The sequence below is a fragment of the Oncorhynchus mykiss genome, chromosome 20 (assembly GCF_057628025.1).
Source record: "Oncorhynchus mykiss isolate SJ-2025 chromosome 20, ASM5762802v1, whole genome shotgun sequence".
Classification (NCBI taxonomy): Eukaryota; Metazoa; Chordata; class Actinopteri; order Salmoniformes; family Salmonidae; genus Oncorhynchus; species Oncorhynchus mykiss.
In genome coordinates, this window is record NC_143041.1 from 8,419,637 (window position 1) to 8,445,027 (window position 25,391).

Here is a 25,391-nt window from a genome sequence, read left to right on the forward strand (position 1 = left end):
CTATCTATTTGTAATTTAGATCAGTGTTGAAGTTATAAATGCTGTCTAGTCTATATACACATTTCATGTTTAGCATTGTGTTTAGATACCTTTCATCTTCTCTGTTCTAGTTCAGTTTTGTGTGTGTGAATCCTGTGATTTCATTCTACAGAAAATCAAGATATCAACATGTTTTTGAAAAACCTAGCTCTCTGAGTAGAGCAAATGTACATCTTAGTTCTAATTCCAAAGCCTTTTGGAGTAGAAACAGTTTCATTGTCTCATTGACTGCATATCCCTGCTGGTGGGTTGATTGCGAGAACTGCCCCTGATCTAAAAGGAGCACTCATGCATGCCTAGATTAACCAGGAAGAGAGATGAGAATGTGGAGATGTGACTGATTGTCCCGTGGTTTCCCATGGCAATGGGACCAACAAGCCTGTCCTCATCATGGTTGGCGACACACGAGACGGGGGTTTAGGGGCACCCCTATGCCTAGCAGTCTCCCTCACAACGTGAAGTCTCTCTTCAAGTACACTTTAAATACATACAATACAAGGAAACTTGAGTTTCAACCTCAATACAACAACGCTTTTTAGCGCATTTGTTTTTTGTGACTTTCACACAGTAATTTCAAGGAGGCCTACCACATGAAATTGGTTAGTTATCTGGATCCAATTACTCTAGTCTTTGAAATTGGTCACAATGTGTGCAGTCTTACTGCTGCCAGAGGGGAGTGCTACATGTTCATATTCTGTAAGGCATTCATATTATGCCTCACAGAATGGCCACTACACTATTTATGGAATTTATATCTATCCAATAAACACGTTGTGCCTATCTATAATTGACTGTTTCATATGTATCTAAAGTGTCTACTGCAATGGGACAGTAAATATTTCCCATTTACAGGGATGCAGGCCAGGATGCCTGTCTTCAGGAGGAACTAGAACAAAACATGTTTTAATTTTAACCTTTATTTAACTAGGCAAGTCAGTTAAGAACACATTCTTATTTACAATGACGGCCTACCCCAGCCAACGCTGGGCTAATTGTACGCTGCCCTATGAGACTCCTAATCACAGTCGGATGTGATACAGCCTGGATTCAAACCAGGGACTGTAGTGAAACCTCTTGCACTGAGATGCAGTGCCTTAGACCACTGCGCCACTTGGGAGCCCTAGAACTAGACTAGAACACTTGCTGTTGCTGAGGGACGCAGTTACCAATCACATACCCTCGGACAAGGGTCCCGGCGGATTTGGAGAGGTGCACGGAGAGACGGAGGAGGAGAAGGAGGGATGAGTTCTGTGATTGGTCCAGACAGCCAGGGCAGATGGATGGAAAGGGTCTTTAATGAGGTAACATGTGAAGCCGTGCTGCTGCTCCAGTTTCAACTGTTCTGCCTGCGGCTATGGAATCCTGACCTGTTCACCGGACGTGCTACCTGTCCCAGACTAGCTGTTTTCAACTCTCTAGAGACAGCAGGAGTGGTAGAGATACTCTTAATGATCGGCTATGAAAAGCCAACTGACATTTACTCCTGAGGTGCTGACTTGCTGCACCCTCGACAACTACTGTGATTATTATTATTTGACCATGCTGGTAATTTATGAACATTTGAACATCTTGGCCATGTTCTGTCATAATCTCCACCCGGCACAGCCAGAAGAGGACTGGCCACCCCTCATAGCCTGGTTACTCTCTGGGTTTTTTCCTAGGTTTTGACCTTTCTAGGGAGTTTTTCCTAGCCACCGTGCTTCTATACCTGCATTGCATGCTGTTTGGGGTTTTAGGCTGGGTTTCTGTACAGCACTTTGAGATATCAGCTGATGTACAAAGGGCTATATAAATACATTTGATTTGATGTTAACTATAACCCTTTGTTATGTATATTTTAACTGTTTGCTGTTTGTTTGTTTGTTTGTTTACCCAATTTCATCAAGTAAATCTATTGAGAACTAATTCTCGTTCACACCAATGTCCTGCTGTTCTTATAGATTGACGTGTCATGTGAGTGGAAGGAGCTGTGTAGCTGCCTGCTACAGAAGTGCAGAGAGAGAGCTAACACCTCCAGGCCTAGAGGTGCTCTACCCCCCCACTCTGTTACATCTGTGTCAGTAAAGAGGGGCTGCCCACTCTGTGGAACCGCTGACTACATGTCCTCTAGACTATGAAGGTGAGTGGGATAATGTGTGAATGAGTTAGCAGACACACACACCACACACATACATTATGTATGTCCCCAGCTGGCTGGAGACCCTGCAGAGGAAGGGGTTAACAGAAGGAGGTTCAGGGGCTGGACCACTGATTCGTCTACATGCTCAATGTCCACAAGGACGCTGTAGCAACCAGCAGCAGGGACCTCCACTTTGTTGACGTGTCCACGACCAGCCGCTTTAAGGACGTCCACTTGTTTGGTGTCTAGCTGACTTTTAACTGTTAAAAAACTCAAAGTGTAACTTTTGCTTTTGATTTGATAAATTGAAGTTCCATTTTTGACTGAGTGTCTCTTGTTGTCAGTAATGTCCCAATCTCTCTCTGCTACTGGTATGACACAAATGTACAGCTAAAATTTATAATTCTCTTTGTGCTAAAATAAATGTTCCATCTGAACATTTGACCAATCTGGCCACTATTCCTCCCAGTCACCAGGGCTGCACTGTTTGCTGCAATGGGGAGATGAGAGGGGAGGGGTCCATCTGTTATGGTTCCTCAAACATCACACTGGGCTGTTTGTGAGCCCCTTCAGTGAGGACAACCACCGAAGAGAATCTACATGCAGGTAGGCCTCATTATCTCCATTTACTTAGTGCTGGGCTAGAACAAAACCCTGCACACCTTGCAATGACTGTATAATTGCTTGCTGCATTACAAGCTCATCCAAGGGAGTTATTTGTCTTGGCACTGTGGTTAGCATGCCTTCCTTGGGGCCAAAAGGGTATGGTGTTTTTCAGGCTTCTTTCCTAAGTGAGCTACACCCCATACTTCTCCAGGACCAGGGTTGGTGACAGGATACAAATTGGTTAACTGGCATTATGGGTGAGAACATGTCTCCTACCAGGATATTGGTGACTTCTACCAAAAAATCTCCGCAGTCCAACAGGAACCAATCAACAGGATCAGCGAAGCCTCCTCAGTATTCATCATGCATATCACTCAGGAGAAAACCCTAAGTGTGGGAAATCAATAAGGTAATAATATGACATAGTATCTACATTATTATGCATATTTATTGTGTTGTTACTATGGAGTAAGCAAGGTATAAAGTGCCACCATTTCTATTGGATGATACAAAAAGCAGTGGGTAGCTGTTAATGTACCACACAGCCTCATTCTTTATCAGATTTTGACAGCACTCAAGGTTGGGTTTTAATAGACAGAGAAGGTCTGAGTGACCTTGACCCAGGTCAAGTTGAAATGTCAACTCTGACATATTCAGATTCTCTCATGGTAGCAATCTACACGTAGTCATGGAGAGTAATGAATAACATCAGAGATCAACCGTCACACCGCAGAATGATGAAACTCACCTGGTCAGAATTGTTTTGAGTAAGAACTGTGTTTTATCTAGAAATTAGATGTTGCTCACTGTCGTTGACTCCCACCCTATAACCAATGTAATATATATATATATATATATATATATATATATATATATATAATGGCTTTTACTGGGGAGAAAACATGTGAAGAAGTAATTCAAGTGGGAGGGGATGTTTTCTATTAGTCGTTATGGCTTCTGAGAGGGCACATTTTGTGCTGCAATAAACTGTCTAGCTTTGGTCAGTTGAACAATGAAGCCGTCCTCAACAGTTCCCAATTATAAACTAATAGGAAAGGAAGTATTTTTAGAATTTTTAGTTATGCTACATTTTATTAAGTAACCCATAAATCCTAACCTCCCTTTCCCTATGTCTGTCTCTCTTCCGCTGTTCTCTCTCTCCTTCGCCCACCCTCTCTCTCTCTCTCTCTCTCTCTCTCCCTCCTTCGCCCACCCTCTCTCTCCCTCTCCTCCCCCACCCTCTTTCCCGCTCTCGCTCTTCACCCCCTCTCTCCCTCCTCTGCAGGGTGTGACCTGTTTTGACTTCAACAGGTCTCTTAACCAGTTTGGGACGTGTGGTCTGGACCCTACGGTCAGACTGTGGAACCGCTTCATTGTAGTTAATTATTCACTTTTCTGTGCTAAACCATGTAGAACATTGGCCTGTTGGAAACTACAACTCCTTACTAAATCTCAAAGTTCGGCAATGATCTGATTTATCGCTTGAGAAACTGCAGCGCAATGTGAGCATTGAGTTCAGAAAAAAAGGAAAGAAATGGTTTCAAATAATTGAACCGATGTAGGAAAATAACTGACATTTCGGTTAATCGCTCATGTCACGATCGTCGTAAAGAGGAGACCAAGGCGCAGCGTGATATGAATACATGTTCTATATTTAATGAAGAAAGAACACTGAAACAAACTCACAAAAACAACAAACGAACGAACGTGACGCTATATAATCTAAATGTGCAGACACAGGCAACTAGACATAGACATAGATAATAACCTACGAAATACCCAAAGAAGATGGCTGCCTAAATATGGTTCCCAATCAGAGACAACGATAAACACCTGCCTCTAATTGAGAACCAATCTAGGCAACCATAGATATATATAAACACCCAGATGATAAACAACCCCATAAACCTACAAAACCCATAGACAGTACAAAAACACATACATCACCCATGTCACACCCTGACCTAACCAAAACAATAAAGAAAACAAAGAATACTCAGGTCAGGGCGTGACAGCTCAGCACTATTAGAGACAAAAGGGATTTGACACTATCTTTTGTGAAGGGTTCTTTTTCGGAAATTTGCTAAAAACCTGTATGCCACCCAGGCAGCATAGATGTTATCTGCATATAAGAGTTTGGGAGGAGAGGGGAGACAAGGCCATGGTGCCCCCCTCTCCTGTGCCCTCTACAACAACACACTGAAACAGGAGTGTATGGAATCTTATACACATATACACTGTCACATCTACACATACACACACGAGAGTGTGCATACTGTATGTGTGTGTTTATGTCTGTGTGTGTGTGTGCGTGCCTGTTTAAATCCGTGTGTGTGTATCGTGTGTTTTTCTATGTGTGTGTAGGTCATCGCCGGATGTAATGACTTGTCTGTATCACTGTGGGACGTAGAAATAGGGACTCTTGAGTCTGAAGATCACCAGTGTTCACGGAGAGGAAGAGATGGGGATAGACTCCTCCCACAGAAGACTCATCACTGTAGCACGCAACAGAACCAGAATTTCTCAAGGACCCTGTTTGCAAATGATCAATTAATCTCTCTCCATATTTTTTTGTTATCACTGAACTGACAACCTGGATTGGTTAAAGCAACTGTAGCTTTATGCAGTGGAGCCTGTGCTTTCACCCATCCAACCATGTTACTGATGTCTGTAACATTCTGAGTGTAGTGGGTGAGAAGTCAGGCGCAGGAAGCAGAGAGTTCAGGGGAGTGCTACGAAGGGGAGCCACCTTCGGTCGGAGTCGTGACAGTACCCCCCCCCCCCCCTTGACGCGAGGCCGGTGTCAGCTCGCCGACACCGGCCTCAAGGTCGACCCGGAGGACGAGGCGCAGGGCAATCCGGATGGAGGTGATGGAAATCCCTCAACATTGACGGATCCAAAATGGCCCCCACCGGTACCCAGCACCTCTCCTCCGGACCGTACCCCTCCCAGTCCACGAGGTACTGCAGGCGTCTCGAGTCCAGAATGGCACGTATCGTATACGCCGGGGACCCCTCGATGTCCAGAGGGGGAGGAGGGACCTCCGGCACCTCACTGTCCTGTAGGGGACCAGCTACCACCGGCCTGAGGAGAGACACGTGAAACGAGGGGTTAATACGATAATAGGAAGGGAGTTGTAATCGATAACACACCTTGTTTATTCTCCTCAGGACTTTGAAAGGCCCTACACACTGCGGCCCAAGCTTCCGACAGGGCAAGCGGAGTGGCAGGTTTCGGGTCGAGAGCCAGACCCTGTCCCCCGGTACAAACACGGGGGCCTCACTGCGGTGGCGGTCAGCACTCCTTTTCTGCCGTCCACTAGCTTGTTGAAGGGATTCCTGGACGGCCCTCCAGGTCTCTTTGGAGCGCTGCACCCATTCCTCCACCGCAGGAGCCTCGGTCTGGCTCGGATGCCACGGTGCCAGGACCGGCTGGTACCCCAACACACACTGAAAGGGGGACACATTAGTAGAGGAGTGGCGTAGTGAGTTCTGGGCCATTTCGGCCCAGGGGATGTATCTCGCCCACTCCCCTGGCCGGTCCTGGCAGTACGACCGCAGAAACCTACCCACCTCCTGGTTTACTCTCTCCACCTGCCCATTACTTTCGGGGTGATAACCGGAGGTCAGGCTGACCGAGACCCCCAGATGCTCCATGAACGCCCTCCATACTCGGGACGTGAACTGGGAGCCCCGATCAGAAACGATGTCCTCCGGCACCCCGTAGTGCCGGAAGACGTGGGTGAATAATGCCTCCGCAGTCTGTAGGGCTGTAGGGATACCGGGCAACGGGAGGAGACGGCAGGACTTCAATCACCAGAACCGTGGTGTTCCCCTGAGACGGGGGAAGATCGGTCAGGAAATCTACGGATAGATGTGACCATGGCCGTTGTGGAACGGGAGGGGTTGTAACTTCCCTCTAGGAAGGTGCCTAGGAGCCTTACTCTGGGCGCATACCGAACAGGAGGAGACATAAACCTTAACGTCCCTAGCCAAGATAGGCCACCAATACCTCCCCTGAAGGCTCCCCATTGTCCTCCTCACCCCAGGGTGACCCGAGGAGGGTAGGACGTGAGCCCACCGAATCAGTTGGTCCCGAACACCAAGCGGCACGTACTTCCGCCCCGCCGGACACTGAGGAGGCGCGGGTTCAGCCCATAACGCCCGCTCGATGTCCGAGTCCACCTCCCATACCACTGGTGCTATCAGCTTTGAGGCGGGAAGGATGGGAGTAGGTTCGGTGGACCTATCGTCCGTGTCGTAAAGGCGGGACAGTGCGTCCGCCTTCACGTTCTGGGAGCCCGGTCTATACGATAAAGTGAACCGGAATCGGGTGAAAAATATGGCCCACCTTGCCTGACGCGGGTTCAGTCTCCTAGCTGCCCGAAAATACTCCAGATTTTGGTGGTCGGTCCAGATGAGAAAGGGGTGCTTAGCCCCCTCAAGCCAGTGTCTCCACACCTTCAGAGCCCTGACCACCGCTAACAACTCCCGGTCCCCCACATCATGAGTTTTGGTGGCGTACCCGAGCGCTGTGATAGCACGGCACCCACCCCAGCCTCGGACGCGTCCACCTCCACTATGAATGCTAGAGAGGGGTCCGGATGCGCCAACACGGGTGCATCCGTGAACAGCGCCTTCAACTTGTTGAAAGCTCCGTCCGCCTCTGCTGACCACCGCAACCGCACCGGGCCCCCTTCAGCAGTGAGGTAATTGGAGCCGCTATCTGGCCAAAACCCCGGATAAACCTCCGGTAGTAGTTGGCAAAACCCAAAAACCGCTGCACCTCTTTTACCGTGGTCGGAGTCGGCCAATTACGCACGGCCTTACTGCGGTCACCCTCCATCTCCACCCCCGAGGTGGAAATGCGATAACCCAGAAAGGAGACGGCTTGTTTGGAGAACACACACTTCTCAGCCTTGACGTATAGGTCATGCTCCAGCAGTCTACCAAGCACCCTGCGTACCAGAGACACATGCGCGGCGTGAGTGGCTGAGTAGATCAGAATGTTATTGATATTAACAACCACTCCCTGCCTGTGCAGGTCCCTGAGAATCTCGTCTACAAAGGATTGGAAAACGGCTGGAGCATTCTTTAACCCATACGGCATGACGCAGTACTCATAGTGGCCCGATGTGGTACTAAATGCAGTTTTCCACTCGTCTCCCTTCCGAATACGCACCAGGCTATACGCGCTCCTGAGATCCAATTTTGTGAACAACTGCTTTCTGCCGTAGCAATGAGAGGTAGTGGGTAGCTGAACCCCACTGTGATGGCATTTAGACCTCTATAATCAATACACGGACGCAAACCTCCCTCCTTTTTCTTCACAAAAAAGAAACTCGAGGAGACGGGTGAGATGGAGGACCAAATGTACCCCTGTCCCAGAGACTCCGTGATATATGTCTCCATAGCCAACGTCTCCTCTTGGGACAATGGGTACACGTGACTATTGAGAAGAGCAGCGTCTACCTGGAGATCTATCGCACAATCCCTTCCCGGTCGATGTGGTGGTAATTTAGTCGCCTTCTTTTTACTGAAAGCGATTGCCAAATTGGCATACTCGGGGGGAATGCACACCGTGGGACCCTGGTCTGGACTCTCCACCAACGTGGCACCGATGGAAACTCCCAGACACCTTCCAGAACACTCCTCTGACCACCCCTGGAGAACCCCCTGTCTCCACTAAATTTTAGGATTGTGCCGGGCCAGCCAGGGAATCCCTAGCACCACTGGAAACGCAGGCGAATCAATAATGTAGAGACTGATACGCTCCCTATGATTCCCCTGCGTTACCATGTCCAGTGGAACCGTGGTCTCCCTGACCACCCCTGACCCTAATGGCCGGCTATCTAGGGAGTGCACGGGAAAGGGAGAATCTATCGGCACAAGCGGAACACCTAATTTAATAGCGAGTCCGCGATCCATAATAGCAAGTCCGCGATCCAGCTGCACCTGAATCGACTAGCGCCCTATGCTGGGAAGAGGGGAAAAATTTAAGAAAAAAAATCAAGACAAACATGTGACCAACAGGGGGTTCTGGGTGAGTTTGGTGCTGACTCACCTGGGGTGATCGAGAAATGTTCCGCCTGCCATCTCGACTCCCAGATGGACCCCCCCAGCACCGATCGGCCGTGTGTCCTCTCCGACCACAGCTGGTGCAGAGGGAGCCTCCTCCTCCGCTACCCCTCGGCACAGTCCCTCCCAACTCCATCGGAACGGGAGTGGAGGTGCTGGGTGGTGGAACACACAGGACCCTCTCCGAACGCCCGCGGGCAGCCAGCAGATTGTCCAGTCGGATGGACATGTCAATCAGCTCATCCAGGGAAAGAGCGGTGTCCCGACACGCTAGCTCCCTGCGGTCGTCCTCCCGGAGACTACACCGGTAGTGGTCGATAAGGGCCCTGTCGTTCCACCCAGATCCTGCTGCCAAGGTCCGGAACTCCAACGCGTAATCCTGGGCGCTCCTCTTCTCCTGCCGGAGATGGAATAGTCGTTCTCTGGGTAGTGCTCCTTCACTGAGTCTGGGCCATTCCAGACTGCGTTCGCCCACTCCAGAGCACGAACTATGAGGCAGGAGATGAGGACACTCACCCTCTCCGCTCCCGAGGGAGTGGGTCTGACGGTGGCCAGGTTTCCAGCTGGAGTAAGAACCCCTGGCACCCCGCCGCCGCTCCATCATAGACCCTCGGGAGCGTAAGACTAATAAAGGCTGTAGGCTGTTCCTGGTTGGGAAACCCTATGCCTGTCGCAATCAACGTTTTATTTCCCTCTGTTTTGTCATCTTGTAAATACTTTTAATTCCACATTTTATTGCTGGAGTGCTGGAGTCGGGAGATGGGGAGTCCTGTGGGGGGGGCCCGAAGGTGGAGAGAGGAGACCACTTCTCTCCCATCGGTCCAGTCTCTCCATCACCTGATCCATAGCCGTTCCGATCCGATGGAGAACGGTGGTATGATGTAGAACCCTTTCCTCCATCGATGGGAGGGGATTGGCTGTTGCTCCTGCTGACTCCATTCCTCAGGGTGCGGGATTCTGTAACGTTCTGAGTGTAGTGGGTGAGAAGTCAGGCGCAGGAAGCAGAGAGTTCAGGGGAGTGCTACTTTAATGCACAAAAACGGCGAACATAAGCCAACCCCACGAAAACACAGGGCGTATAACAAAACAAACGCCCCAAACAGGGGGACTTAAACTGTCCAGCAAAACCCACGAAATGGGAAAACACGTAACCCACGGACGTGCACACAAGTTTACACAAAACAGAAGGTCACAATAATTAATCCCGCACAAGGAACCAGGCGGGCCGGCTGACTAATAAAGCCTCACTAATTATACCCAACTCAAAACAGGTGCACTCAATAAACACATAAGGAGGGGGAGGAAATAATCAGTGGCCGCTAGTAGGCCGGCAACGACGACCGCCGAGCGCCACCCGAACGGGAAGAGCGCCACCCGAACGGGAAGGGGAGCCACCTTCGGTCGGAGTCGTGACAATGTCTGATAACTATTTTAAGAAAAGGAGAAAAGCAGGATACATTCTCCAAGTATCTGTTAAGACCTTCTCCTTCATTATTTGTATTTTTATTGAACCTTTATTTAACTAGGCAAGTCAGTTAAGAAGAAATTCTTATCTACAATGACGGCCAACCAAAAGGCAAAAGGCCTCCTGCGGGGATGGGGGCTGGGATTAAAAATGAAAAATTTATTGAATATAAATATAGGACTAAACACACACCACAACCAGAGAGACAACACAACACTACACATAAAGAGAGATCTAAGACAACAACATAGCATGGTATCAACACTACATAACAACAACATGGTAGCAACACAACAGGGTAACAGCACAAAACATGGTACAAACATTATTGGGCACAGACAACAGCACAAAGGGCAAGAAGGTAGAGACAACAATACCTCACACAAAGCAGCCACAACCGTCAGCAAGTGTCCATGATTGAGTCTTTGAATGAAGAGATTGAGATAACACTGTCCAGTTTGAGTGTTTGTTGCAGATCGTTCCAGTCGCTAGCTGCAGCCAACTGAAAAAGGTGCTTTGCGGACCTTTAACAGAATGTGACTGGCAGAACGGGTGTTGTATGTGGAGGATGAGGGCTGCAGTAGATATCTCAGATAGGAGGGAGTGAGGCCTAAGAGGGTTTTATAAATAAGCATCAACCAGTGGGTCTTGCGACGGGTATACAGAGATGACCAGTTTACAGAGGAGCATAGAGTGTTCTATAAGGAGCATTGGTGGCAAATCTGATGGCCGAATGGTAAAAAAACATCTAGCAGCTCGAGAGGACAATTACCTACCGATCTATAAATTATGTCTCTGTAATCTTACATGGGTAGGATGGTCATCTGAATCAGGGTTAGTTTGGCAGCTGGGGTGAAAGAGGAGTGATTACGATAGAGGAAACCAAGTCTAGATTTAACTTTAGCCTGCAGTTTTGATATGTGCTGAGAAAAGGACAGTGCACCGTCTGGCCATACTCCCAAGTACTTGTATGGGGTGACTACCTCATGTATGGGGTGACTACCTCTACTCCCTTGGTTGACAGACAGTGACTGAGACAGCAGATTTTTTGACTTTATACTAGAGGTCGACCGCTTAATCGGAATGGCCAATTAATTAGGGCCGATTTCAAGTTTTCATAACAATCGGAATCGGTATTTTTGGACACCAATTTTGCCGATTTAAATTATTATTATTTTTTACACCTTTATTTAACTAGGCAAGTCAGTTAAGAACATTCTTGTTTTCAATGACGGTGGGTTAACTGCCTTGTTCAGGGGCAGAACAACAGATTTTTACCTTGTCAGCTCAGGGATTCAATCTTGCAACCTTATGGTTAACTAGTCCAACGCTCTAACCACCTGCCTCACGAGGAGCCTGCCTGTTACGCGAATGCAGTAAGAAGCCACAGTAAGTTGCTAGCTAGCATTAAACTTCTCTTATAAAAACAAAAAAATATATATAAATAAAATCAATCATAATCACTAGTTATGGTTGATGATATTACTAGTTTATCTAGCGTGTCCTGCGTTGCATATAATCGATGCGATGCGCATTCGCGAAAAAGGACTGTCGTTGCTCCAACGTGTACCGAACCATAAACACCAATGCCTTTCTTAAAATCAATACATAGAAGTATATATTTTTAAACCTGCATATTTAGCTAAAAGAAATCCAGGTTAGCAGGCAATATTAACCAGGTGAAATTGCGTCACTACTCTTGCGTGCATTGCACGCAGAGTCAGGGTATATGCAACAGTTTAGGCCGCCTGGCTCATTGCGAACTAATTTGCCAGAATTTTACGTAATTATGACATAACATTGAAGGTTGTGCAATGTAACAGCAATATTTAGACTTAGGGATGCCATCCGTTAGATAAAATACGTAACGTTCACTGAAATAATAAACATTTTGTTTTTCTAAATTATAGTTTCCGGATTCGACCATATTAATGACCTAAGGCTCGTATCTCTGTGTGTTATTATGTTATAATTAAGTCTATGATTTGATATTTGATAGAGCAGTCTGACTGAGCGATGGTAGGCAGCAGCAGGCTCGTAAGCATTCATTCAAACAGCACTTTCGTGCGTTTTGCCAGCAGCTCTTCGCATTGCCAGTGAGATTAGGCTGGTGTAACCGATGTGAAATGGCTAGCTAGTTAGCGGGGTGCGTGCTAATAGCGTTTCAAACGTCACTCGCTCTGAGACTTGGAGTAGTTGTTCCCCTTGCTCTGCATGGGTAACGCTGCTTCGAGGGTGGCTGTTGTCGATCTGTTCCTGGTTCTAGCTCAGGTAGCGGCGAGGAGAGGGATGGAAGCTATACTGTTACACTGGCAATACTAAAAGTGCCTATAAGAACATCCAATAGTCAAAGGTATATGAAATACAAATCGTATAGAGAGAAATAGTCCTCTAATTCTTATAATGACTACAACCTAAAACTTCTTACCTGGGAATATTGAAGACTCATGTTAAAAGGAACCACCAGCTTTTATATGTTCTCATGTTCTGAGCAAGGAACTTAAACATTAGCTTTCTTACATGGAACATATTGCACTTTTACTTTCTTCTCCAACACTTTGTTTTTGCATTATTTAAACCAAATTGAACATGCTTCATTATATATTTGAGGCTAAATTGATTTTATTGATGTATTACATTAAGTTAAAATAAGTGTTAATTCAGTATTGTTGTAATTGTCATTATTACAAATAAATACAATAAAAAATTGGCCGATTAATCGATATCGGCTTTTTTTGGTCCTCCAATAAATCGGTATCGGTATTGGCGTTGAAAAATCATAATCGGTCGACCTCTACTTTATACACTGCACTCTTTGAGAGAGGTAGTTAGCAAACCAGGCCAAAGGCCCCTCAGATACACCAATACTCCTTAGCCGGCCCACAAGGATAGGAATGGTCTACCGTATCAAAATCTTCGGCCAAGTCAATAGAAATAGCAGCACAGCTTTGCTTAGAATCAAGGGCAATGGTGACATCATTGAGGACCTTTAAGGTTGCAGTGACACATCCATAACCTGAGCGGAAACCAGTTTGCATACCCGAGAGAATACTATAGTCATCAAGGTCTTTGACAAGTTTTTCCAACACTTTTGATAAACAGGGCAAAATAGAAATAGTCATATAACAGTTAGGATCAGCTTGATCTCCCCCTTTAAATAAAGGACAAACTGTGGCTGCCTTCCAAGCAATGGGAACCTCCCCAGAGAGGAGAGACAGGTTAAAAAGATTGGAGATAGGCTTGGCGATGATAGGGGCAGCAACCTTAAAGAAGAAAGGGTCTAAACCATCTGACCCAGATGTTTTTTGAGGGTCAAGTTTAAGGAGCTCCTTTAGCACCTCGGACTCAGTGACTGCCTGCAGGGAGAAACTTTGTAGTGGGGTAGGGGAAAAAGAGGGAGAAGCATCGGGGATAGTCGCATTAGAAGGGGTGGGAAATTAGGAAATTTTGGACGGGCAAGGAGGCATGGCTGAGTCAAATAGCAATCCTGAGTTAATGAAGTGGTGATTAATGAGCTCAGCCATGTGCTTCTTGTCAGTAACAACCACATCATCAACATTAAGAGACATGGGAAGCTGTGAGGAGGAGGGTTTATCTCCAGGTCTTTAACCGTTTTCCAGAACTTCTTGGGGTTAGACCCACAGAGAGAGAACTGCTCCTTAAAGTAATTAACTTTGGCCTTCCGGATAGCCTGAGTGCACTTATTTCTCATTTGCCTAAACGAGAGCCAGTCAGTCTGAGTATGTGTGTGCGGAGCCTTTCGAAAAATGTAATTCTTGCGGTGGAGTAACTCTACAAGTTCACGATCAAACCAGGGGCTGAACCTGTTTTTAAGTCATACCTTGTGGGATTGGTAATAATCTCAGAAAGATTTAGGGAGTCCCATTGCTTTAGGACTTGGTCAGGTGGTTTAAGCATGTCCCAGTTTAGGTCACCTAGCAGGACAAATTCAGACTTAGTGTAAGGGGCCAGGGAGAGCTTAGGACAGGTAGGGTACAGGCCAGTTCTGATGGAGGACGATAGCACCCAGCAACAGTCAACAAAGAGCTATTTGAAAGTGTAACGCTTAAAACCAGCAAATCAAATTGTTTGGGGACAGACTTGGTGGAGACAACTGAGCACTGAAGGTGAGCCTTGGTAAAGACCCCCCCCCCCTCACCTTTGGAAGATCTGTCTTGCCGAAAAAGGTTATAACCACAAAGGTTAACATCTGTATTCAAAACACTCTTCCTTAATCACGTCTCAGTAATGATCAACACATCTGGATTGGAGCTGTGAACCCACACTTTCAATTGATCCATTTCAAGTAATAAGCTTCTAGTGTTAACGTGCAGAAAACCCAGGCTTTTACGAGAGCAGAAATCAGTGAAGCAGATATCAGAGCACAAGTCAGAATGGTGGCTAGCAACAGTAGATGGGCCAGGGTGTACATGCACATTTCCAGATATCATCAACAGTAATACAGTCAAGGCACGGCATAGGACAGGGAGAGCTCTGCAGTGCTGATTTATGATATCTGATTGTGCATCAGATGGCAACAAGATCATATTGTACAGCAGTCTGTCCCACAGTTGGGTAAAGAAAGTTTGAAGTCAAACGAAGCATGCAGGAGTCATAAGGCAAACAGCAAAATGCACAAGAAAAAAATAAAATAAATAACAACTTGGGGCTAGCCATTGTAAGTTCAGAGTCACTCGCCCCAACAGTGTGTGTCTGCTGGAGGCGAGTGAAAGCTTGGGAGAGAGGGGGGAGTGTGGTGGGGGTACCTGTACCAGACAGAGGGAGACAGGCCAGGGCAGACGGTGAACAGATCGCCAGGTGTAATCCAATCGAGAAGCTGTTATTTCTGGGGGGCAGATGTCTTGTAGAAAATGCCAGTGAATGGTCTTTGAACAGCAGGAGGGGGCTTCAGAGGACGCTTCAAAGACTCCTGCCACTTGTTGGGCCCAAAGGCCTCGACACCTTTTACTTCACACCTCAGTGCTAATTGAAGTTGTATCTGGTCTGTCCTTGCAAGCCTGGCAGCCTTAACTAAGTATTCAGTCCCCATAAAGTAAAATATATAATTGTAATGTACTTTATTTTTCATTTTTTAAATGTCTTTTTCTTCTTGGCTTTCAAAATAGCATCAGAACAAACACTACTCACTGGATGGTGTCCTCAAGTTTCTGCTGTTTGTTCGCTTGAGCACCTTCCGTATAGCTTGGAAAAAGGAAACCTTGGTAGCAGTAATCTCTCCGGTTAATTTTGGTCAAAATTAGGTTGTAGGTTTGGAGTTTTGATCTGGAGCAAAGGCCATGCTGTGGAGGGTAGCATCCTGCACATGTCCTTGCCGAAAAATCCAAGTTTATCTAACTCCAAATCTATCCTTTTGTAAAAAACATGCTGAAAAATGTGAGAGCTCACATGTAGCTGTGTCTCTCTCTCTGAGGGGGGTGGATTGACTAAGATTAAGTTAGAAACAACTTTAGATGGACACAGATGTAGTTTACTGTGATGTGATTTTTCTGTCTGTTAAAAGGTGTGGAACCTACTGAGCGGCGTCAACCTACACAAGCTAGAGCATGCCACCTTCTCAGAGGTCACAGGGATCACCTGTCTCCATGACAATTAGCTCCTGGCTGTGGGGTGGAGCCAACAGATCGCTTAGTATGACATCACAGGGGCTAAGGTACATTCACACACACATTTTCTTTGTCAATGAAAAGTGCATGTGTTCCAGCCAGTATAAACACCTATACTGCACTCTCTGGTGAAAGAGTCCACCACACCTCAACACCAGTGTTATCTTACACTACCGCCAGACCATGTCTGCTCCATGTGGTTCCACTCAGAGGTACCAGACACATACCTTCCTTACAAGAGAGCTTTCATGAATTAATATCTATTTATATATATGTAAGACATCAGCAGAACCTGGTGGGGTTTGAGGAACACATCCTTTTTATGCTATAGCAACTTGGCTAAGAGGTGGTGTATGTAAACTATATCAGTGAATCAAATCAAATCAACCTTTATTTGTAACATGTGCCGAATACAACAAGTGTAGATCTTACCATGAAATGCTTACTTACTGGGCCTCCCGGGTGGTGCAGTGGTTAAGGGCGCTGTACTGCAGCGCCAGCTGTGCCATCAAAGACTCTGGGTTCGCTCCCAGGCTCGGACGTAACCGGACGCGACCGGGAGGTCCGTGGGGCGACGCACAATTGGCCTAGCGTCGTCCGGGTTAGGGAGGGTAGGGATGTCCTTGTCTCATCGCACACCAGTGACTCCTGTGGCGGGCCGCTAACCAAGGTTGCCAGGTGCACGGTGTTTCCTCCGACACATTGGTGCGGCTGACTTCCGGGTTGGATGCGCACTGTGTAAAGAAGCAGTGCGGCTCGAAGGACGCATGACTTTCAACCTTCGTCTCTCCCGAGCCAGTACGGGAGTTGTAGCAATGAGACAAGATAGTAGCTACTAAAACAATTGGATACCATGAAATTGGGGAGAAAAAGGGGTAAAAATAAAATAAAAAATAAATGCTTTTAACCAGTTGGTTGACTCAAAGAATGACTTCTGGGTCGTACTTTGTATCACTCGTCATACATACTACATACAGAGGCAAACTTGGTTTGTTTTCCAATTTGAATGGATGCCATGTTTTATTTTGGTGAACGCATGGTTCCAATATGGCCTCTTGTGTGTGGGATGTGAGGGCAGACATGTCTTGGGAGTTGGGTCAGCAACACAGAGCTGACATCCTGGCGGTTGACCACTGCCCTGCCCTGGGGGTCGTTGCTACGGACATGATGTAGAGGTCATCATCTGGAGCTGGGCCACACAGAGACCTCTGGTTTGCCTGCAGAGGGACACACACTCACTGTGAGTCTGCTGTGTGTGTGTGTGTGTGTGAAACAATTGACCATGTTTTCCTTTGTACCTCAATGCTTCATCGTAAATGTAAATCACATTTTCATAATGTGTTTGCTGTCTGTGTATGTGATGTGTGTGCGTATGTGTCCAGGACAGCGCCCCTCATAGGGAGTAACCTGGTCACACACTCACTGTAAACTGGTCGCCCACACGGTAACCAGAACACACACACGGTGAGAGAGGGAAGGAGGGAGAGGAGGTGGCAGAGGGACAGGGATCAGGGGAAAAAAGGAGTAGCTAAGGAAGGAGAGAGAGAGAGTTTAGTGGTGGGCTGTAGTAAATCTTAAAGTGATTATGATGACAGTTGTGTGGTGGTGCGGTGTCATCCAAATGGAGGCGAAGAGGAATGGGGAGTCAAGACGCGCACTCATGATATCAATCAACTTATTTATTAGAGCTGGGAATTTCCAGGGACCCCACGATACAATATTATCACGATACTTAGGTACCGATACAATATGTATTGCGATTCTCAAGATTCTATATGTATTGCGACTCGATACTGCGATTTTATTGCTATTCGATGTTCCAAAAATATTGCTCACCAAGTCTTCTGCAGGGATGTGAGAGCCATGAGAAAGTGAGCTTTGACCAGTCATGGAAATAAAGGGCTAAAAACATGTTGGCTTGTCATTTAGAAACAAGATGGAGAACAAGCTATAGAAGGAAAAATACCTGAGTTTTGGCGCAGGTACAGCCAATGCCAGCTAGCCCAAAAATATATTGCGATATTGTCAAAAATAATACCCCCCCCATCTCTACTGTAGTGGGAATTTCCAGGTGAACAAAAGGAGAGCAGTCGTTGATTTAATTAATACAAAATTATTTCGGATGAATTACAAGTTGCAACAGGGAGACAACCTCCAGCATAGAATCATAGAAAAAGTCTAACTTGCCTTCTCTAAGCAGGCCCCTTATATTGTAATCTCACAGCACCAATGTTCTGTGACACCCGCCTAGAGACTTGCAGGAAGTCACAACATCAGCTGCTACATAATCACAGTGTGACAGAAAACAAAAACATAAAGTGTCCTCGGTCCTTGTACATCCAGTCCAGTCTAGCGTTAATCACTATCAACAGATATGAGAACCCATCAGGCACGGCGCTATACCGGGGCTAGGGGGGCCCCTCAAGCATTTTTGTATTTTTAAATAAGGAAATATATAAAAATTAATAACCAGCCATTCTGTTCCTAATTCCCAATCTGATCCCCTGGGGGGGGGGGGGGGGGGGGGGGGGAATCATGAAAATTACAGAAAGAGTGGGGGGTGGGGTGTAGTATGCTAAGCATTGTGTTAATTACTCTAAACTCAATAAAAACGTTATTCACCTTAAATTTCACAACTACACAACTACAACTAGTATTTATGTTCTCTGTCCTTGTGTGGGTGTGTGAATACTGTATGTACCAGTGGAGGCTGCTGAGGGGAGGAAGGTTCATAATAATGGCTGGAATGGAGTGAAACGTGTTTGATACCATTTCATTCACCCCATTCCAGCCATAATACTCCGTTCTAGCCATTATTATGAGAAGTCCTCCCCTCAGCAGCCTCCACTGGTATGTACTGTACAGTATGTCTCTCTCTGGTCGGGGGTATACAGTAATATCAGGATCATCACCTCTGTTTTTAGGACAGTATATGCAAGTTTAGGATACATCTCTTTATTAATCTGTTTTATGTGTTTTACACTGTACTCTATCTTCAGGTGTGTCTACCTGTCTGTTTCACCTCCCCAGCCCTCCTCCAGCCACCCTCCTCTCCTGCAGTCCTGGAGGGCCCACGAGTGTGGAGGTGCTGGTGTACACAGAGTGACTTTTCTTTGTCTCTGGCCCTGTGAACGGGACCACCAGACTGTTGACGGGGCAGGGAGGGCATGTAGGTTCCTTCAGAACAGTAACTACAGCCTCAATGACACAGCCACTTACCATACTTACAGATACTGAACTGAAGTGGTCTTTAGGTGCTGTGCAGTACTCTTTCTGTCAGTATTCCATTAATGGCCCATTTGAATACACATCACTCACAGAGTTCTTAACATCTACTGTTTTATGGATCTTGGAGAACATTATGTTCTAGCTGAATTTAAGTGATTGAATATTTCCCCCATTACAACTGTACAAACCTTTCCCTGGGAGATTGAGTTGGATCCATTTTTTGTAACTTATTTTTGTAACCTCTAGGCCTACCACAGTCTTTCTCAATCTGCTCCTTTGCAGAGGATTGTAGTCTTTTATATATAACCCTAAAAAGGCTGCCATCATATATCACTAAATACCCCAGAACAAAGCAGTCTGGTCTGGTGTGCCGCTGTTGGCTGGAGAGTATTTCTGTAAGACGGTGGTGTATTTAAAAGGCACTGGGAAAAACGCACAAAATTAGAGATTTGCATCAAATAAATGAGGATGTTGGAATGTTGGAGAGGCTTTGTCGGAGGCATAGAAAACAGGGCTAGGCTGAACTGTAAAGACTCACTGTATACACAGTGTGTGTGTGTGTGAGTGTGTGTGAGTGCGTGCATGCGTGGGTGGGTGTGTCAATTCTGATGGGAAGCAATGAGAAATACATCCTGATGAATTGGCTAACTGTTTCAACAACCACAATGGCTGACTTCTGTTGATAGTTTACTGTAAGCACAGCTGAGTTAAACCAGATGGAGTTTGGTTCGGTTTCGACAGTTTTCAGTAGGTGTGTGTGTGTGTGTGTGTGTGTGTGTGTGTGTGTGTGTGTGTGTGTGTGTGTGTGTGTGTGTGTGTGTGTGTGTGTGTGTGTGTGTGTGTGTGTGTGTGTGTGTGTGTGTGTGTGTGTGTGTGTGTGTGTGTGTGCATATGTGTCTTTTTGTGTCTGTGTGTGTGTGTGGACAGAGAGAGTCACCCGTAGCGACCGTTTGTTGTTGTGGGGATGTGGTGAACAGAACATCATCAATCTTCCCATGATGTTGAAACCCAAGGAAAAGACACACACATGCACACACATGCACACACACACCTACTCATCAATATGTTATATGAGGGCATAATGACTACCATCTCTGAGAACAGACCTGATGTGAGTGACACTGTGTGTGGTGCTGGTTTTAGTGGTTATGAGGTCACTGTGGTGCAACCCCAGTATAGGCTGTGTAGGATAAAAAAACATGTCATTATATGTTGCTGGCCAATTAAGCTCCCTAGAAACATAGGTTTTCAAAAAAGAGATCATTATTCTAAATGTTTTTCACAAAGTCTCTCTTGAAAGTGATTTATATCAATGATAATTAAAGGTTACATGTAAGTTTCATCAAACTTTTCAACAGCTATGTTTTCTATACAAAGACCAACTGACAGAGGAGGAGAAGGAGAACCTGAAGAAGAAGAAACTGTACTACGAAACAAAGATTAATGATATAAAGAATGATAGTAAAGAGCTTTGGAGCACCTAAATTACATTTTAGGCATGACAACAACCAATTCTGAACCTACACATCTATGCATAACTGACCAAATTATGAAAGACAAGCATTGTCATTTTGAATTCCTTAAAGTGATTGTGGAAGATGTGAAAGAATATTTGTTGTCTATCAACAATAACAAGCCACCTGGGTCTGACAACTTGGATGGAAAATTATTGAGGATGATAGTAGACAACATTGCCACTCCTATTTGCCATCTCTTCAATCTTGCCTACAGGAAAGTGTGTGCCCTCAGGCCTGGAGGGAAGCATAAGTAATTCCGCTATACCAAGAATAGCAAAACATCCTTTACTGGCTCAAACAGCCGACCAATCAGCCTGTTACCAACCCTTAGTAAACTTTTGGAAAAATTGGTGTTTGACCAGATATAATGCTATTTCACAGTAAACAAATTAACAACAGATTTTCAGCACACTTAAAGGGAAGGGCATTTAACATGTACAGCACTTACACAAATGACAGATGATTGGCTGAAAGAAATGAATAATAAAAAGATTGTGGGAGCTGTTAGACTTCAGTGCAGTTTGACGTTATCGATCATAATCTGCTGCTGGAACAACGTATGTGTTATGGTTTTACATCCCCTGAATATATTGTGTATCGGGAGTTACCTGTTTAACAGAACACATAGGGTGTTCTTTAATGGAAGCCTCTCCAAAATAATCCAGATGGAGTCAGGCATTCCCCAGGGCAGCTGTCTAGGCCCCTTATTTTTTTAAACTTTACTAATTTCCTGCTAATGACTCTTAGTAAAGGCTGTGTGTCTATGTTTACCGGATGACTCAACACTATACACGTCAGCTACCACAGCAAGTGAAATCACTGCAACACTTAACAAAGAGCTTCAGTCAGTTTCAGAACAGGTGGCAAGAAATAAGTCCTAAATATAATATTAGTTAGTCCTAAATATTTATAAAACTAAAACGCATTGTATTTGAGACAAATCATTCACTAAACCCTAAACCGCTACTAAATATTGTAATGAATAATGTGGAAATTGAGCATGTTGAGGAGACTAAACTGCTTGGAGTAACCCTTGATTGTAAACTGTCATGGTCAAAACATCTTGATGCAACAGTAGATTGGGAGAGGCCTGTCCATTACATGAGGTTGGTGGCCCCTTAATTGGGGAGAACAGGCTCTTGGTAATGGCTGGAGTGGAGTTAGTGGAATGGTATCAAACAAATAAAACACATGGTTTCTATGTGTTTGATACCATTCCAATTACTCCGTTCCTGTTACGTCCGTCATTGGAATGAGACCAAAGCGCAGCGTGGAAAGTGTACATCTTTCTTTATTTTAGATGAACACCAAAAAACAACAAAAGATAAATGAACGTAACGTTCTGCAGGCTACACAGTAACTGAACAAAAACAAGATCCCACAAACTCAAGTGGAAAACAGGCTGCCTAAGTATGATCCCCAATCAGAGACAACGATAGACAGCTGCCTCTGATTGGGAACCATACCCGGCCAACAAAGAAATAGAAAACTAGAATGCCCACACAAATCACACCCTGACCTAACCAAATAGAGAAATAAACAGGCTCTCTAAGGTCAGGGCGTGACTGTTCCAGACATTATTACGAGCCGTCTTCCCTTCAGCAGCCTCAACTCCTGTCCATAATAAATCACGTCTCTGCTTTCTTAAGAACGCTATCAACAAGGCAGGTCATACAGGCTCTAGTTTTGTCACACCTGGACTACTGTCCAGTCACAAAGAGGGATTTAGGAAAACTACAGTTGGCCCAGAACAGGGCAGCACAGCTGGCCCTTAAATTTATACGGAGAGCTAACATTAATAATATGCATGTACATATCTCCTGGCTCAAAGTAGATTAGAGATTGACTTCATCACTACTTGTATTTGTGAGAGGTTTTGACATGTTGAATGTACTGAGTTATCTGTTTAAACTATTAGCACACAGCTCAGACACCCATGCATACCCCACAAGACATTCCACCAGAGGTCTCTTCACAATCCCCAAATCCAGAACAGACTATGGGAGGTGCACAGTACTACATAGAGCCATGACTACATGGAACTCTATTCCACATCAAGTAACTCATGCAAGCAGTAAAATCACACAATGAAAACCTGCACACCCAGTGGCCCTATGACAGGAGTCTAACATACAGTGGCAGTGTTGAGAAAGGAGAAAGGTTACTGTAAAGCCAGACAGGTCATAGCCAGACCCAATAAAACCTGATGCTATAATTCAATCACCCTCAGTTTAACTGATTTATGAAGCATGGAATCTGTACATTCTTGACATTCTTGAACAGGAATTGGAGCAGGAGTTTAGTACATTTGGTCAACGTTTTATTCAGGACCCAGAGGCTGGAATTGAAGTGAAGAACTGAGCAGGTGTGTGTGTGTGTGTGTGTGTGTGTGTGTGTGTGTGTGTGTGTGTGTGTGTGTGTGTGTGTGTGTGTGTGTGTGTGTGTGTGTGTGTGTGTGTGTGTGTGTGTGTGTGTGTGTGTGTGTGTGTGTGTGTAGAACATTTCCTACACTTTCCTCTCCCAGTCTGTCTATTTCCTTGTCCCTGCCAAAATAAGCAATTAGCTGTGCTCCCCTTTCCAGACACACAAATACACACACACTCATTCACACACTCACACACACGGGCACACACACATTAAGCAGTTTCCTCCCTGCAAGTCCTGTAGAGTTAGCCCCAACACCAGAGAACCAGACAGGGCCTGTAGAGGAAGCCCCAACACCAGAGAACCAGACAGGGCCTGTAGAGGAAGCCCCAACACCAGAGAACCAGATAGGGCCTGTAGAGGAAACCCCAACACCAGAGAACCAGACAGGACCTGTAGAGGAAGCGCCAACACCAGAGAACCAGACAGGGCCTGTAGAGGAAGCCCCAACACCAGAGAACCAGACAGGGCCTGTCGGCACCCAAGAAAGCCCTGCTTTCAACACACTAAGGTAAGGCTGACTTAGGCACACACACACACACTTAGGCACACACACACACACACACACACACACACACACACACACACACACACACACATATTCTGCTTTCAGGTCATGTAAACTCAGAGATTGTTCAGACCATGTTGACATATTCAGGAGAGGGTAAATCATTGACTACCAGATATGTTCTAATGTCACTAACACTGACACTGACACACACTGATACTGACACTGACACACAATGACGCTGACACACACTGATATTGACACACACTGATACACACTGATACTGACACACACTGACACTGACACACACTGACATTGACACTGACACACACTGATACTGACACACACTGATATTGACACACACTGATACACACTGATACTGACACACTGACACACACTGATACTGACACTGACACACACTGAAATTGACACTGACACACTGATACTGATACAAACTGATACTGACACACACTGACACTGACACACACTGATAGACACACACTGATACTGATACACACTGATACTGACACACTGATACTGACACACTGACACACACTGATACTGACACTGACACACACTGACACTGACACACACTAACACTGACACACACTGATACTGACACACACTGATACTTACACACACTGATAATGACACTGACACTGACACACACTGATACTGACACACTGATACACACTGATACTGACAGTGACACACACTAATATTGACACACACTGATACACACTGATACTGACACTGACACACACTGAAATTGACACTGACACACACTGATACTGATACAAACTGATACTGATACACACTGACACTGACACACACTGATAGACACACACTGATACTGATACACACTGATACTGACACACTGATACTGACACACTGACACACACTGATACTGACACTGACACACACTGACACTGACACACACTAACACTGACACACACTGATACTGACACACACTGATACTTACACACACTGATAATGACACTGACACTGACACACACTGACACTGACACACACTGATACACACTGATACTGACACACACTGACACTGACACACACTGACATTGACACTGACACACACTGATACTGACACACACTGATATTGACACACACTGATACACACTGATACTGACACACTGACACACACTGATACTGACACTGACACACACTGAAATTGACACTGACACACTGATACTGATACAAACTGATACTGACACACACTGACACTGACACACACTGATAGACACACACTGATACTGATACACACTGATACTGACACACTGATACTGACACACTGACACACACTGATACTGACACTGACACACACTGACACTGACACACACTAACACTGACACACACTGATACTGACACACACTGATACTTACACACACTGATAATGACACTGACACTGACACACACTGATACTGACACACTGATACACACTGATACTGACAGTGACACACACTAATATTGACACACACTGATACACACTGATACTGACACTGACACACACTGAAATTGACACTGACACACACTGATACTGATACAAACTGATACTGATACACACTGACACTGACACACACTGATAGACACACACTGATACTGATACACACTGATACTGACACACTGATACTGACACACTGACACACACTGATACTGACACTGACACACACTGACACTGACACACACTAACACTGACACACACTGATACTGACACACACTGATACTTACACACACTGATAATGACACTGACACTGACACACACTGA

The 25,391-nt window shown here is 45.6% G+C and overlaps 1 pseudogene; it reads left to right on the top strand.

The window, feature by feature from the left end:
* Positions 1-470: 470 nt before the first annotated feature.
* On the top strand, positions 471-23,615 carry LOC149974331 (cilia- and flagella-associated protein 337-like; annotated as a pseudogene).
* The last annotated feature ends 1,776 nt before the right edge of the window (positions 23,616-25,391 follow it).